General features: G+C 37.9%; 1 protein-coding gene across 1 annotated transcript in view; it reads left to right on the top strand.

Moving 5' to 3' along the window:
• Nucleotides 1–560: 560 nt before the first annotated feature.
• Nucleotides 561–16,573, top strand: part of gnaz (guanine nucleotide binding protein (G protein), alpha z polypeptide) — a 51,798-nt gene continuing 35,785 nt past the window's right edge. The window contains exon 1 of the mRNA XM_048173056.1: nucleotides 561–1,129. The gene's annotated coding sequence lies outside the window, so the exon portion shown is untranslated. The remainder of the gene's footprint in view (nucleotides 1,130–16,573) is intronic.

The following is a 16,573-nucleotide window of genomic DNA, read 5'->3' as shown; positions in this document are numbered from 1 at the left end:
TGATTTTTACTTACAGCAAGAGAAATCATAGCTAAAATCATATAGTGCTTAAGCTGAAATGTACTGTAAAGAACAAGGATGAGTTGCACCTTCATGTTCCCTACACCTCCCTAAACGTGTAGTGCAACCAAACGTGTACATGTTAGTGTCCACGAAGGGTTGTTTGGGATGCAAGGCGCAAACGCACTGGATGTGGTCCTCAGCTGCCTGGGGTGAGGCAGAATCTTGTTGCCTCAACAGGGGGCGGGAGGTGAGGGGTGGGAGGGGGAGCATGCTCCAATCACCCACGAGCCACTGCTGGATATTTTATTTGTCAGCACATCTATCCGTATAAGCAGGGGACCAATGGCTGCAGAGGAAGTGGTCCTTCTGTCACAGAAACAGTTGGCACAGAAGCAACATATTACAGCATTATCCAACCCCCTCCTGGTCCCTTGCCGTCATCTCCTCTCTCCCCTTCAACTCCCTCCTTTGCCTCTATCTCTCGCTCTGTATCATTTTCCTGCAAGCTCTTTCAGCCATCAATGAAATCGCAACCAACCCTGTTGTGGACCGACTCTTGCAGCTGGCCGAGCAAACCAGCAGTGCAGCAAAACATCTGCCATATCTTGGATGCACACAGATATCCCTCCTTATTCCCCATTCACACCCGTCGTTCTTTGCAATACGCTTTGCTTTGTGTCCTCAAGAGATCTCTCTGTACCCCGCTCTGCTTTCTCTATTTCCTCAGGATTTAATCCTACTAGCTGTTTTCCCCTCTCTTCTCCTCTATCCCCACTGACTCCTCCCTCCGTTGCTCTCATACTCCCTCACTCACGAACGAACACACTTGAACACAAGCACACATACATGCGCACACACACACCCTCCTCCCCCATCGCTGCAGTGTCTCTTAACTGCCTTGGAGCTAACAAGAGGGGAAATAGCACACCGACAATTATAAGAGGAGGAGAGAGCACGACACAACGAAAGAGTGTCAGTGAATGAGTGCATGTGTGAGAGGAGATTCAGACGGATCCGAGGATGTTGGCGATTCAGGAGTAAAGGGACGGATCGCGCGCTCCCTCTGCCTCCCAAGCGAATGTTTGTCTGCAGTGTTGCTGGTGAATGGACGGCAAGCAGTGAAACGGTGAGGAAATCTTTTCTTTTTTTAGTCTTCTTTCCACACACCCTTATTCACGTTTTTACACCAAGGCTAGCCTCCCTGGTAATGTCCTTGGGTTTGTTTTTGGCTTGGGAATGTGACCGTGTTTAGTACCTCGGGCAGGAGAATGGTATTTTCCTCCATCTCTGTGAGGTGATGCTCAGGGATGATGCTAAAGCAGCCCCCCTGAGCCCTAGATTGGTTTACGAGTGTATGTTTGAGGTCTAGTGATTCAGCTTGTAATGTTAAATGGTCACATATTATTGAATCTCAAATGGAGCAGTGCACTAGGTGTAGTGTGTTCATGCCACGCTCTGCTGGCTGGTGAATATGGAAGAAGCTGAATAAGGTGCACACCCCGTGGAGAGACAGGGCTGCTGTTTCTTCTCCTGGCGGTGTACCGAAAGCCCCGTGTCGATATTCTCCTTTCGGCCATACTCCTGCTGATCTTTGACTCCCACTGCTCCACATTAACCAACGATGCATTTGCTCCCCATTGATCGCCATCAACGTGTTGGCCCGAGTGTTTGCGTGAGCCAGCGACGGGTTCGCGATTCCCCCGTAGGCAGGCCCCCTTCCCTTCCCGAGTGTCATTTGAAGCATTTTTGCTCTATCTAAAATTCCTGGGATTGTTATTAGGGCAGCGGAGGGCGGTGTAGCCTAGTGACAGGGTTGTGCGTGCATGTGTGCGAGGGAACCTGCACAGGGAGGGGTTAGGTGGCTGGGGTGGGGGTATAATGGTGGAGAGATAGTAGGGGAAGAGGGGCGGAGGATGATGCGGTACAAAAAATGAAAGGAGAAAGAAAGTTAAAATATATCCTAAGAGGGCTTTGCACGAACCCACCACAAGCAAGGGAACGGATGTACGGGGTGGCCCACGGACCCATTACAAATGAAATCTCATTAAAGTCTCGATTGTTTCTCTTAAATAGCAATGACATTAAAGGGGAAGCGAATTGCCTCTCTTGAGTAAAGAGAGCTTGCTTCTCTTGAGTAAAAGACTCTGGTAATCTTGCACTTGCATGTATAGAGTTTCTCAGTATTGCCTCAGACTGTACTCCGATTTGCCTAGATGCTAAAGTCAGAAGTTTCAATTTAGCATTTCTTATACTGAATAATTTGAGCTATGATATTCACATTGATATGATTGTTTTTACACTTACTCTGTTAACAATAGTCACATTTGTGTCTATACTCTTAAAAACAGAAGGTTCTAAAAGGGGGTTTTCAAAGCGATACCATAGAATAGCCAATTTTCAACCAACAGTGCTTAAAAGAACCTCTTTTTCTAGTATTAGAACATTTTAATAATCTAAAGAACCTTTTTTACACTCTAAAGAATCTTTTGTGCAATAGAAAGGTTCATGGAACCACAAATGCCAGTAAATAACCTTTATTTTATAGAGTGCATTTTTGTTTCTCCAAAGGAATTTTAGGAGAAACAGCTCAGACAAAATCCTTAAATGAAATGTAGCTGAGAACTCCTGAGCTATAACAGAGCAACCGTTGAGCAGTATAATTTTCCTCTGGGGAGGTTTGGCAAGGCCAGCGAACAGTTATGCTAGCTAAGTTCACTTCATTACAGCATTGTTACTCAATAGAGTGCTTATATAGTAAAGATGCTTTGTTACTAAAAAGACAGGAAAACAAAGAATATGCAAAGATGAACAGATACAGTCAGCGCTTCCCCCCACCCCCCACAACCCACAAACTGACCAAACTGCAGGATGGTTGTGCAAGATCAGCTAAGTACCAGTTAATATTTGTACATCCTGTGTTGTCATCTGATATTATGGCCGTTATGGAAGGCGTCCCCTCATTTTATTATTGCTCCTCATTTGCTTATAAGAATGTGAGGATAATCATGGATGTCAAAACGCAGGCATCAGTGTCAGTGATATTCAAACATTATAGACGTCAACAACAAAATGATCACAACGAAAGCTCAGACTCAAATGATGGTTAAAAATAAACTTCACAGCTTAACTGGCTACACTTTGAAATCCAGGTAGCTCATTTAACTGTGAACCAAAATTGTGTCATAAACAAAACCATCTAAAGCACTGAACGTCGGATTGTTATGCATTTGGGTCATGTTTTAAAAATACCTGAGCTTGCGGCTTTGATAGCAGAGCACGCATGCACACGAATTTCGTTTTAATTTATATTTTACAAAAGAAAGTCATTACATTTATTATTCAACAAGCTTCTGTCACTGAAGTGTTCACTGGTGTGTTTAATTTGTGGGGTCATACTACATGTGTCTGATGGAGACTAAATAATTCTGTCCACGTTATATGCTTAAAAGAAAAAAATTGTATGCAAGAAAATAATCAGGAGAAATTGTAGTCTAAGTTCCACATTGATAGGAACATTCTTGAAAGGGAAATGCCAAAATATACTCATGCTACTTTCAGAGCGAATGCTTGAATGATCATAATAACCAGTTTTTGGCACTACAGAAGAGGTTTGGCAAAACACCTCGCTGGTGACCTTACATGCTCTGATAGCCAGCTGTTCATTAATGCTCAGAACAAATCACACATCTGCCATTGAGGATACAGTTTCTAAAGGGTACTGCTTATTAAAACTGTAATTAGTTTTATTCATCATTCCTGACGTATTGTTTATGATTCCTGACTGTTTTGCTGTAAAATGTGTGGCATTTTTAAAGGTTTGTGGATTAGTCAGATCATTAATAGTGCTAAAAGCGAATGGTGATTATTTAATAGCTCAAATGTGCAGCATGTTACAGTTACAAACATGTTAAATCTACACTCAGGAAGTCTGTCAGTCCTGTAACTCCATCACAATGCTGTCTTTATGAATTTATCATCATTATGTACTTAAAGATGATGTGTGTAATTTGTTAAAATGTCTTTTATCCCAGTCTAATGTGCAGAGAATGTGCAGAGTATAGGTTGACTTACCAGAAAAGTGTTTCAACATTTCACTGTTTGAGGATTTTGACATAGCAACACTGGCTCAACCAATGGTGTCAGTTTGGGGCGGGGCTATCTGTTTGCCTAACCAATGGAATACGGACAGAGTGTTTGGAAACTGATTTGAAAAACAGTCAATATCTGGTGCCACTAATGGCATAAATATTGGCTTTTTTACACAAATTACATTTTATTTTATGTTTTTTTTTTTTTTTTTTTACATAACTTTAAACTTTATAGTCATTATTTACTCACCCTTATGTTGTTCTAAAATATGATTATTTCTTCTTTTAAAAACAAAAGATGAAATTCTGAAGACTGTTCTGGTTGCTCTTTAACAGTGAGTGGGGAGTGAATCATTAAGGTTTTGTGAACTGGATCATTTGATTCATAAAAAGATCTGACTCAACATTCATTCATGAGTCGGACATTAGTACTAGTAAAGACTTCAAATTACTTGAAATATAGTACACTGCACAAATGATATGGACCATTTTAAATGCACTTTTATGCTTTTGCATCCTTTTTGAGATTGTAATTTCAAGGGGAAAAAAGTGACCAGTACATTATTTCAAATGTTTCCTTTTGTGTTCCATGGAATAAACTTACACAAGTTTGGAACAACATGAAGGTTCTGATTAATCATTGCAATCCAACATATAACAAATAATAATCCCTTGTTTCAGATGGAGTTTCCCTTTAAGTGATATCATATAAAAAAAATGCAGCATGCATATTGTGCAAGACTTGTCTTCTGACATAGATTGGCTAGAATTGGAGTAGCTACTCGGTGAAGTGGACTGAAAGGGCTTTTCTCAGTGAGAGCATGGAAAATCCAACACTCTGACAAGTTTAGGGTCAGGAGGTGGCCAGGCCCTTGTTTTATGGAAACACATGTGAGAGAGGTCCTTTGTTGAATTGAACCAAGTCATTAGCTATAATCAAGTGGTCTGCTTATAAGAAGAACTGTGGAATTCTATATGATATAGGTCACATCCAAATCTTAAGTTGGTTCTGTTAAGGTTTAAGAATTGCTAGAAGAGTGTTAGAAGAGTTTGCTAGAAAAGTTGCTATTGAATGTTGCCCAAAGTTTTGCCATAAGTGGAAGAAACTTGACTTCATTTTACTGTGGACTAAACAAACAGGCCCTGCCAATGCCATTCCTATTTGAACAAGGATATATTCTTGATGATCATACACGATGAACATTATACTTGTATAGGCTAAGGTGTTAACATGTTGTTACTTAGTTGCTAGATGATTTCCAGTGTATTTTGATTATGGCTATTTATGTTACAAGTCAAAAGACATAAGTAGACTATATAAACTTGATGTTTTAAATTAAGCCACCCTCCCATTCATTGTATCTGTATCACCTTTGCATGTTTGCTTGTTGCACCTTTATTCGTGTTCATTTACAAAGCAAAGTGATTTTGGCATAAAAGCACAGTTGTCATGACTTCAGCAGGATGAAATGGATCCGACAGTTAATTCTGTAGTCAAGATCACATTTCTCCTGATGAGTCAACTACAGTTGTTATCAGCAGTTTGTTCCACAGAGCAGTTTTGCATATCACAAAGAATAGGTTTCATAATACTGTGTTAAAATGTGCAGAAGGAAGTAGGATTGAGAACTGAAATGACATGTTCTATTTTGGCTTTTGGAAACAATGTTATCTTGGACTTTATCTGCAGTAGATAGAATATATTCTGTTTAAATAAGAATGTTTACACAAACTAACAATGACAAATACTTCCAAAGAATTTATTAGTCTTAGTTAATGTTAATTTCAATATTTACTAATACATTTATAAAGTCAAGAGTTGTATCTGTTAATATAATGTACCTGAGCTAACATGATCTAACAGTGAACAGTATTTTATAGTTTTGTGTGACCCTGGACCACAAAACCAGTCAGTCACATGGGTATATTTGTAGCAATAGCCAACTTTTATGGCAAAAATCATTAGGATATTAAGTAAAGATCATGTTCCATGAAGATATTTTGTGAATTTTCTACCATATATATATCCAAAAAATTATTTTTGTGAGTGGATATGCATTGCTAAGGACTTCATTTGGGCAACTTTAAAGGCGATTTTTGTCAATATTTTGATTTTTTTTTTGCACCCTCAGATTCCAGATATTCAGATTGTTGTATCTCGGCCAAATATTGTCCTATCATAACAAACCATACATCAATGGAAAGCTTATTTATTATTTATTCAGTTTTTAAAAAAATCCCTTATGACCCTTATGGTTTTACGGTCCTGGGTCACATATATATATTTTTATACTCACTTGTTTTACATTTTTTGGAATTTCAAACAGTGTGTGAGAGCACTATGACAAGCTATATATTTATCTTTTTTTTTTTTAATAAAGAATTATTTTATTACCTATTACACGTTTTAAGACTAAGTTTTATGCCCTTGTTAAGTGAGAAACTGCATGGAATGTTTGTACTTTAATCAAAATGTATTTGTCACACAATTTAAGTTAACTGAAAAAAACAATGTAATTAAAAATGATACAGTTTAATTAAACTAAAAAATAATTGTATATTTAGCCTATCATTTTATTAGAGCAGGTTAAATGAAAAAAAAAAAAAAAAAAATTGTATTATGTAAATATCCATTGGTTGAGCCAGTGTTGGTACATTATTCTGGTCGGAATAGAGAAACAGAGCCAGTTTTTACAGTTTTCAGGGAAATCGACAGCTTATACAGTCATCTCTACATATTAAACTGGAATAGGTGAAAGTATTTAAACATCTACTAAATTAACCAGAAAAAGCAGAAACTCATTTGCAAATGTTACATGCATCATATTTTGAAACTAAAGGTGTAAACATGTTGGATGAGCTATTGGTCAAGCGGCTGTATGCAACGTCTGGCTCTATCACTCGGAAATGGCACTTGGCAGGAAGAGGAGGCACGTACTCTTATCTAGGTCAGCAGGTATGGGGAGAGGGACTCAGAGGTGTTTGCATTTTTTTTGTGAACACACGCCACCAAGGGAAGTGGTTTTAGGAGCTTTAACAATACCTGGAATAAACAATGGTTTAATAATACCAGCAAAAAACAATACCTGAAAAAAGTCAAATAATAATGTAATGCCTTATAATGACATGTTCGATTATGAAATCCAGCATATCAACTGGCTTATTCGCAATTTATTTAGATGAAGTAATACACGTGCGGTCATTTAATCACATTCTCTGCTTGCGTGAACCGCATCCAACTTCAATAATGACATAAAGCAGATTTTAATGTATCAGTCAGAGTTTGATGAACGGAGAGGTATTTTCATACAGATTATACAGTTAGGGATTATGCCATTTGTAGGAATGGATTGAGAAACCCTGATCTAAAGTATTGCCATCACACCCGGAAAGAAGTCACAAAAATCACAAATCTCATATTTGTAAATATTTTAAATATTAAATATTTTACTTAAGTCTCCTGCTTCCTAACATTTTTGTCTCCCTTTATTTTTATATATATAATTTATAATGTTATATACACTACATACAACCATAGTCTTACTGTATGTAAACAGTTTGCATCTCATTTGCATCAGTTTTTATTTCTAAGCAAATTAAGGAGACTCATCTGAGGCAAAGCTGATGCTTGAAATGAATCATAACTCCATTAAGCCTGTCGAACTATGAAAGAGCACCTCTGAGCGATGCAATTTTCTTCTGGGACTGCTGCAAGAACCATCCTACAGTATTTGTGTGTGTGTGACCGAGCGTAGATGAGCTAAGAGGGTCCTCTTTTCTGTTCTCATTATGCACAGTGCATCATTGTATTCGTCTGCGTGGCCATAACAGCGGTCATATGACTGAGGGGTAGGTGGAGGGGTGCCACCACCCCATGAGCTCTCCTTCAGTCATATGACCGCTGTTATGGCCATGCAGATGAATACAAAGATGCTCCACAGGATGCATAGTGTGTGAGTCAGTCTAACCTTGCAAATGTCATATAAATAGGCTACCTGAACTATTAAAGCTAGATGATAGTCAAACTGCTGTGCTAGCTTACTGCTACAGTTGCGTTTTGAACATAGGGGGATATTCCAGGTTCAATGCAAGTTAAAGACCACATGAAATTTTTTAATGTGTGTAGTCTTATTTCCTGTGTTGAGTTGACATATGCTCCTTCTGAAACAGGAAGTTGTGGTGGGACATGTTAAACAACTCGTCTCCTTAGGCTTTAGCAATGTCACAGTGAAACATGACTTGCTGCTTGCTAGTCAGTTGCATGTGGTGTTGGGGGAGGGACATTCACATTCTAGAGAGCATTTGATTAGATAAAAATCTGTGTAGTGTAAGAAGAGTCATCATTATTTTTCTTGACATGAATTAGAAATTCGCCCTATCTATTTTCTAAATGCATATTAGATCTTATTGTGAAAGATTCATCCATGCATGCATTTTTTTTTTTGCAATTTGCAATTTGTTTTGACGTAATTTTAAAGGGTTAGTTCACCCAAAAATAATGTCTTTTTTTTACTCACCCTCATGCCGTTCCACACCCGTAAGACCTTCGTTTATCTTCAGAACGTAAATTAAGATATTTTTGTTGAAATCCGATGGCTCAGTGAGGCCTGCATAGCCAGCAATGACACTTCCTCTCTCAAGATCCATTAATGTACTAAAAACATATTTAAATCAGTTCATGTGAGTACAGTGGTTCAATATTAATATTATGAAGTGACGAGAATATTTTTTGTGCACCAAAAAAAACCCCAAAATAACGACTTATATAGCGATGGCCGATTTCAAATCACAGTTTCATTAAGCTTCGGAGCGTTATGAATCTTTTGTGTCGAATTTGGAACGCCAAAGTCACGTGATTTCAGCAGTTTGGCAGTTTGACACGTGATCCGAATCATGATTCGACACAAAAGATTCATAAAGCTCCGAAGCTTCATGAAGCAGTGTTTTGAAATCAGCCATCACTATATAAGTCATTATTTTGATTTTTGGTGCACCAAAAAATATTCTCGTCGCTTTATAATATTAATATTGAACCACTGTATTCACATGAACTGATTTAAATATGTTTTTAGTACCTTTATGGATCTTGAGAGAGATAATGTCATCGCTGGCTATGCAGGCCTCACTGAGCCATCGGATTTCAACAAAAATATCTTAATTTACATTCCGAAGATTAATAAAGGTCTCATGGGTGTGGAACGGCATGAGGGTGAGTAATTAATGACATTATTTTCATTTTTGGGTGAACTAAACCTTTAAATCAATATGTCATAAATGGATCTTCTGGTGAAACCTCAGACTTTTCTCTAGTGACATACAACGGCCTTCTCCATTCATTTGGTCTCCTTAAACCCCGCCCCTTTCTTACAGTCGACAGCAAGCTTGCATTCAGATCTGCCTCCATTCAATCAACAACCGGATAAAACCATCTGTTTCACTTGGATGTACATCATAATACAGAAGAAAAGATCTGTTGCTGCCATTACATCGTGACCTAATTTCAGTAATCTTGTGTACGTTTTACTGTCATTGTATCATATGATTGATTGATTGATTATTAAAATAATTTATTAGCAAAATTATTGTAATCAACATTATGAAATAACTTGTGTTGATACAGCCAGTATTGCACATTCCTTCAAAGTCAGGTACATTCATGTCTGACAACCTTTCATAAGCGTCATTCTGGCCAGTTTTGTGCCGATACTCCCCCTCATGGTCTGTGTTTACAGTGAATAGTGAAATCACACCCCAGCTAAGTGCAGCAGCTAGGGCTAGCAGAGATAAACCGACCCCTCCCTTCAGAAATCTGCTGTGCCTCAAAACGGCTCATATCTTATCAAAGCCTGAATTTGAACATTACACACAACCAAAGCTGTGCTTGAAGACCGATTAGCAACATGTCGCTCTTGAGCTTGATCAGACCTCTTTTGTATTCCTTTATTTGACAGCAGCTGAGGTGAAAAGGTTGTGGACAAACGCAAACTGTTAGACTCAGAACTTAAATTCCAACCGATAGCTGGTACACCATTTCCCCCCTTCAGTCTGGTTTCCCCTATATAGATGGTTCTCATTAGCAGCAATGCAAAACATTCACAGTACACAGACATGCATTGTCAGGGCAAGAAGCACATGTGACTGAAAACAACACTTTTAATAGGGGCCAGAACATGCCCCTGCCTCTCATGGGACTCTTTATGACAAAAACAGATCTGCTATGCAGTCGCCCACCATCAACGCCATCCCCAGCCAAATCAAAAGTCTTCTGTTTTGGGGCCGCTATTGACTGAAACACTGCCACTCATTGTTTCTCCTGATGTTTGCACTGTGGTACAACAAAGCTGTGTCCTTTGAGCAAGACATCTTGGGTCAGTTTTGGGCCATGAGTGTACAAAGCTTTGGACAAATGTGATTGTTTGAAGCTCATCATGTGACGCCCCCACACTCATTTTCAATGCATACGATCCCTTCATCCAGACGCAATGAAACGTGCCTGGAACACTCTGAACTTCATAAACATGTTAAATATGCTACTTTCCACAATGCTTCACTCCTTTTTGTATTCACCATAGTGTGCATAAAAACCATTTTAAAGACCTTGGCCGAAGGCCAAAATTAAGATTCACAGATTGCCAAATAAGAGAAAAAAATGCTTTTGGCAAATAAATAAAAGTTGCAAGTTAGCTTCAACTACCTTGCATATTATGCTGCGAGTGCAACCAATCTCATGAGAAAACATAACTATTTTACAAGGTGGCAATTTCGTACAATGTGATTTGTACAGTAACATACAATTTTTAAAAAGAAAGAAAAAAACATAAGCATGAAGTTCCACTCCTAAACCTAATTCTCAGTTTCTCAAAATTACATGAATTAGCCACCAATTAGCCAAAGCATTTTTAATTTCCACAAAAGTGGAGAGTGGAGAGTGACACAATAAATGAACTGCTAAATTATTCCATTGTCATATGGACAAAATATATTATTTATTAAAAGTGTGGCGAAAGTGCTTATGTCCCACTGAGGGATAGGTTTAGAGATGGACCTTTATGCTTACATTTTTTCCCCTAAAAACGTAAATTTTCATATGAATCACATTGTACACATTCATACAAAGTAAAATTAAAATAAAGCCACCTCGTAAAATAGTAACATTTTCTCATGAGATCTGGTTGCACTCATAGTATAATATACCAGCTAGATACCACGGAGCTAACTTGCAAGTAACTTTTATTTGAGGCTGAACTGTTCTTGCTTTGTGGCCCATGGACTTTCCAAAGTTGAGTAGCTTTGCTTATAGACATATAACTAATTGAGCCTGCAGTGAAGCTCAGTGGTTTATTGAGATACTGTGACTTCAGACAGAGATAAGAGGAAAAACTCTGACCTTGACTGATTTAGTAATTAGTCATAATGCAGAATGACTTCATCCTGATAACCCGACGCTGTGTCTCCTAATTCATTCTCATAAAGCTTTGTCTCACTTCTTCACCTCACGCTCTTTGCCAATCTTCACAACCTGTCATAATAAAAATCTTCTAAGCGCTATTACTTACAGAAAAATGCCTTTGTCTCCTTTATCCAGTACTCGGGCTGGATGTGACTCTAAGCACTTGTCCCTTGGTAGGCCTAGTATCTTGTCAAAGCAAAAAGAAAGGAAATTAAGCAGAATCTGTGATAGAAAGTGCTCAAAAAAAAGGTTGTACTGGTAACCCACCAGGCATGGCCTTAAAGGTGCCCAAAAATGCTTTTTCACAAGATGTAATATAAGTCTAAGGTGTCTCCTGAATGTGTCTGTGAAGTTTCAGCTCAAAATACACTGTAATTTTTTTAACTGCCTATTTTGGGGCATCATTAACTATGCACTGATTTTTTCAGCTCGCTGCCACACGAGCTCTCAATTATATTACAGCACATTTACAAAGTTCACACAGCTAATATAACCCTCAAATGGATCTTTACAAGATGTTCGTCATGCATGCTGTATGCATGCTTCTAATTATGTGAGTAAAGTATTTATTTTGATGTTTATATTTGATTCTCTGAGTTTGAGGCTGTGCTCCGTGGCTAACGGCTAATGCTACACTGTTGGAGAGATTTATAAAGAATGAAGTTGTGTTTATGAATTATACAGACTGCAAGTGTTTAAAAATGAAAATAGCGACGGCTCTTGTCTCCGTGAATTCAGTAAGAAACGATGGTAACTTTAACCTCATTTAACAGTACATTAGCAACATGCTAATGAAACATTTAGATAGACAATTTACAAATATCACTAAAAATATCATGTTATCATGAATCATGTCAGTTATTATTGCTCCATCTGCCATTTTCGCTGTTGTTCTTGCTTACCTAGTCTGTTGATTCACCTGTGCAGATCCAGACGTTACTGGCTGCCCTTGTCTAATGCCTTTCATAATGTTGGGAACGTGGGCTGGCATATGCAAATATTGGGGCGTACACCTCGACTGTTACGTAACAGTCTGTGTTATGTTGAGATCCGCGTGTTTTCCGGAAGTCTTTTAAACAAATGAGATTTACATAAGAAAGAGAAAGCAATGGAGTTTGAAACTCAATGTATGTCTTTTCCATGTACTGAACTCTTGTTATTCAACTATGCCAAGGTAAATTCAAATTTTGAATCTAGGGCACCTTTAAAGGAATAATTAACTCACAAATCAAAATTCTGTTATCATTTACTCACCCTCATGTCATTCCAAACCTGTACATTTTTGTTGTTGTTGTTGTTCTCCATGGAGCACACAAGGAGAAATTTAGCAGTGTTCACGCTGCTCTTTTCCATACAATGAAAATGAACGGGGATCAAAGACTGTCACATAAAAAATTTCAAAAAGCATGATAAAAGTCATTATTCACTGGTAATCTTGTCTGTTGCGACTCTCAAATCTCATTAATATTCACATATATTGTTGCATCAAGCTGTATCACACCAAGTTTGACATCAATAATGGGAAATGTCCTTCAAAACGCTTTTTTTTTTTGTTTTTTGTATAGAGTCCCATACATGAAATGCAGATTAGGAAATTTGTTCATTTGGCTTAATTTGTTCCCTCGTTTATTGTGGCCATGAAGTACAAGTACAAGATGGCAATGATTTACCTTGAACGAGGGATCCCTCTGATAAGTTGTGGAAATTATTTAAATATAACAAGGGAACAAATTAATAAAACGTGGCCACAAATTAAGAAGTCTTGGGATTTAATTCTTAATTTATGGCCAGAATATCTAATGATTTCATGACAAAAAAAAGGGAGATTTGAGGCCTGTCAGAGAAAAGTATTTTGAGTACTTCCGACTTAATTTTTAATTTTTTTTTCCTTACACAAATCTATTGTATGACACAAGATTTTAAATATAGCACTGGAGTCATTTGTGCTGGACTGCATTTTTGGACAATGACAGCCCCTGGTCAACATTCAGTTTTATATGGACAAGAGACACATCCTGCCTAACATCTCCTTTTAGTAAACCATAACATGAGGGTGAGTAAATGATGACAAATATTTCATTTTTTGATTCACTTTTATTCCAAAATATTATAATGATGCTATTTGGGCCACATCGGATGTCTTGCTAATGTAAGGCTTTAAATGCAGCGTGCTGAATATCTCTCAGTCTGCGACCTACATCTATCTTGTTTCTGACGTAGGCAGGTTCCTGTACACCACCAATGAGTCAGAACCCCAGAAAGAGAACACTGATTCCTGTCTGAACTGGAACACTGTATGTTAGCCATCGTTATGTCCCGTCCATATTCTCACTACCGTCTATAGGCAGAGGGGCAATCCTGTCACAGCGGTATCCTGAGTGGTATTTTACATCGTGGATGAGCGTGGTTTGTCGTTTGAGGTTTTGAGATGAAATGAAAATCTTCCCCTATTGGAAATCTACGTCTCAAATCTCAGAAAACATTCTCAGAAAAACCCAATGACAGTTGCATCTCACTTCCATCTGATGTTGTTTCAGTTTCTGTCATCTCTGTTTTGCAAAATCTACCAGGTCAGTTTATCCTTTTTCAGTCATTGATAGCTATAGTATGGCTAAGATTCAGAGGCAATCATACCAGAAATTATTAGAATATGGGAAGCTGATGTCAAAGTCACTAGTAGAGCTACCTGACTAAACGAGACTGACACGATTTGAATCATTCATAAATTTATATAACAGTCGCATTTAGGAAAGTATAAATTCATGTTACATTCGTTTCTGGTTTAATGGAACAGCATTTACTTTTTATCAACAGGCAACCAAGATTATAATTTTGTCGGTTTATATTACTTTTTTAAACAAAGTTGCATCAAAGTCTCATCAAGTTTAAATTAAAAACGAATTGTTAATTAGTTAGAAATTGGATTGTTAGTCGTTAAATCTTCAGCAAAAACACCATGTGTATTGATGGTTAAAGGTATCGAGGAGCAGCTTTAATTAAAATTAGATGACTTGTCACTTCAAGCTGATTAGCAAACCAAGTTTCAAGCATTCTAAAGGGTAATTATCTAATCACAGCAACATGCCTCCTTTCACGTGACTTTTTTTGGAGGCACTGCCTCACTTGCCCCCTTGGTCAAAATGTCAGTGATATCAGACTCCGGAATAGCAATTAGGTCAGTTGTGTCTGAGTGCGTGTAACAACACATAGCGGTTTAATGACCATGACAGTGTTAATCTGTCAGTGCTAACCACATGCTAAAGTGACAGTTCCACAATTGCATTAGTAGCTTGAAAACAATTTGACCTGCCTTGTTCTTTATGTTATTGATTTTATTTTTTATGAATTAATCATTAAAGAGAGCAGTCCTTTTATTGTTTCATGGCTCTGGCATTAGCGCAGTGTTGAATGCGTTTCATCAGAATCATTAGCTGTAATTGTTCTTACAACTGTGGCAATCTTTAAAAGCTGACAAGTCATGCTGGGTGTGTGTGTGTGTGCTGCTTCTGGGGCGTTAGCGCTCTTCAGGGGTTTGGTGTACTTTCTGTACTGAAATTTCATATTGTGACATCCATTTGTTCATAATGAGCCATCCCTGACATTGACAATATTGTTTGCTCTGCCACTATGCAAAGCCTACATTTTAATCACAATATTACTTAAAGTTACTTGCATGAGTAAGTGGTCTAGTTGATTTCGCTACGTTAAGCAGAATTTCCACTAAGTACATTTTTACAGTTTTAGCAGTATGCTAAATAGTAAGATAGTATGCTAATTAATAGCAGCTTGCTTGCAATCTTACCATATTCTATGATACCCCTACTGGAATGGTAGCTGTTTTCTAGCTGGTCATTAGTTAGTTGTTAGCTACAGTGCTATTATGTTCCAAAAACCAGGTTGATCACTTTATACTTTCACCATTGTAATAATGTTTAAATCTACTTGATAAGCTAGTTGGTCTGTAACTACACATCATGTGATTCATATTGATAAAACTAACTACAGTCTATGGCAAAACTACCTGGAGGGATATTTTATGGCTAACATTTGCCATTAGCTACAAGGGGCTCTATAGTGTTAAAGGTGCAGTAAATGATTTCTGAAAAACGCTGTGAAATTGGATCAGACCGAGCAGCACAAAACACTTGTAGTCAGCAGTAGGGGGGATGTGTCCGCTCATTATGGGGGAGGTGAGAGAATGACCAAGAAGGAGATTTGAAGAAAGACTGTAGAAAGAGAGATGGCTGAGAGACATTACGAAGGAGAAAAGCTCAGAGGAATATCACAGGGAAGAATACTTCAAGACCCATGTTAATATTAGAAAAGCTTTCCAGCGCTGGAGAGACCTAAACGGGAAGGCCTGAAAACAGTTGCAGAGGATGCTTTGTTTCTGTTCCATACAGAATAACATTAGTTTTGCTATTTCACATAACAAAGATATGCTTTTGTTGTAATGTTAGCTCTAGTATCAGGACAGTTTTAAGTGTCATTGAGTGTCATGGTGTGCTGCTGGCGACTAACAACTAATTCTTGCTTGTATGATACTCTTGTGGACTGTATGTTCATTTTTTGTTCTTCATCTTCACTTTATTTTTTGTGAAGCATTATTTTATGCTTTCTAATTTTATAAAGTTCAGAAGTCAGCTCAAAATATCAAACATGTATAATATTCTATGAGTCTGCGCCCATCATACACTACCTGATTTTCTGCAAAATCTGTCGACCCCGACTACTCAAAATCTTTAGGCTGGCTCTTTCTTTCTGTAACTTGTAACTGCAAATCAGCAAAAATCTGTACAAAACTCATGTAGTGTATTCCGCCTTTCAAAGGAAAAGCTCTGATTTGGGGATTTAAACATTTGACATCTGGCAACATCAAGCATGAAAGCTCATAAAAGCTTGTTACCAATGAAAGATAATAAAAATATAAATGGTGCTGAAGGGATGTTGTATTTTTGGAGGCAAACTAGTTCATATTTTAGCACTTCCGGTTCCATTGTCCTGGACTGCCTTTCTCAAAAGCATAGTAAGC

This window comes from Megalobrama amblycephala, linkage group LG2, assembly GCF_018812025.1.
Source record: "Megalobrama amblycephala isolate DHTTF-2021 linkage group LG2, ASM1881202v1, whole genome shotgun sequence".
NCBI classification, from domain to species: Eukaryota; Metazoa; Chordata; class Actinopteri; order Cypriniformes; family Xenocyprididae; genus Megalobrama; species Megalobrama amblycephala.
Note: the sequence above shows the minus strand (reverse complement) of the source record. Positions and strands in the feature narration are given on the sequence as shown.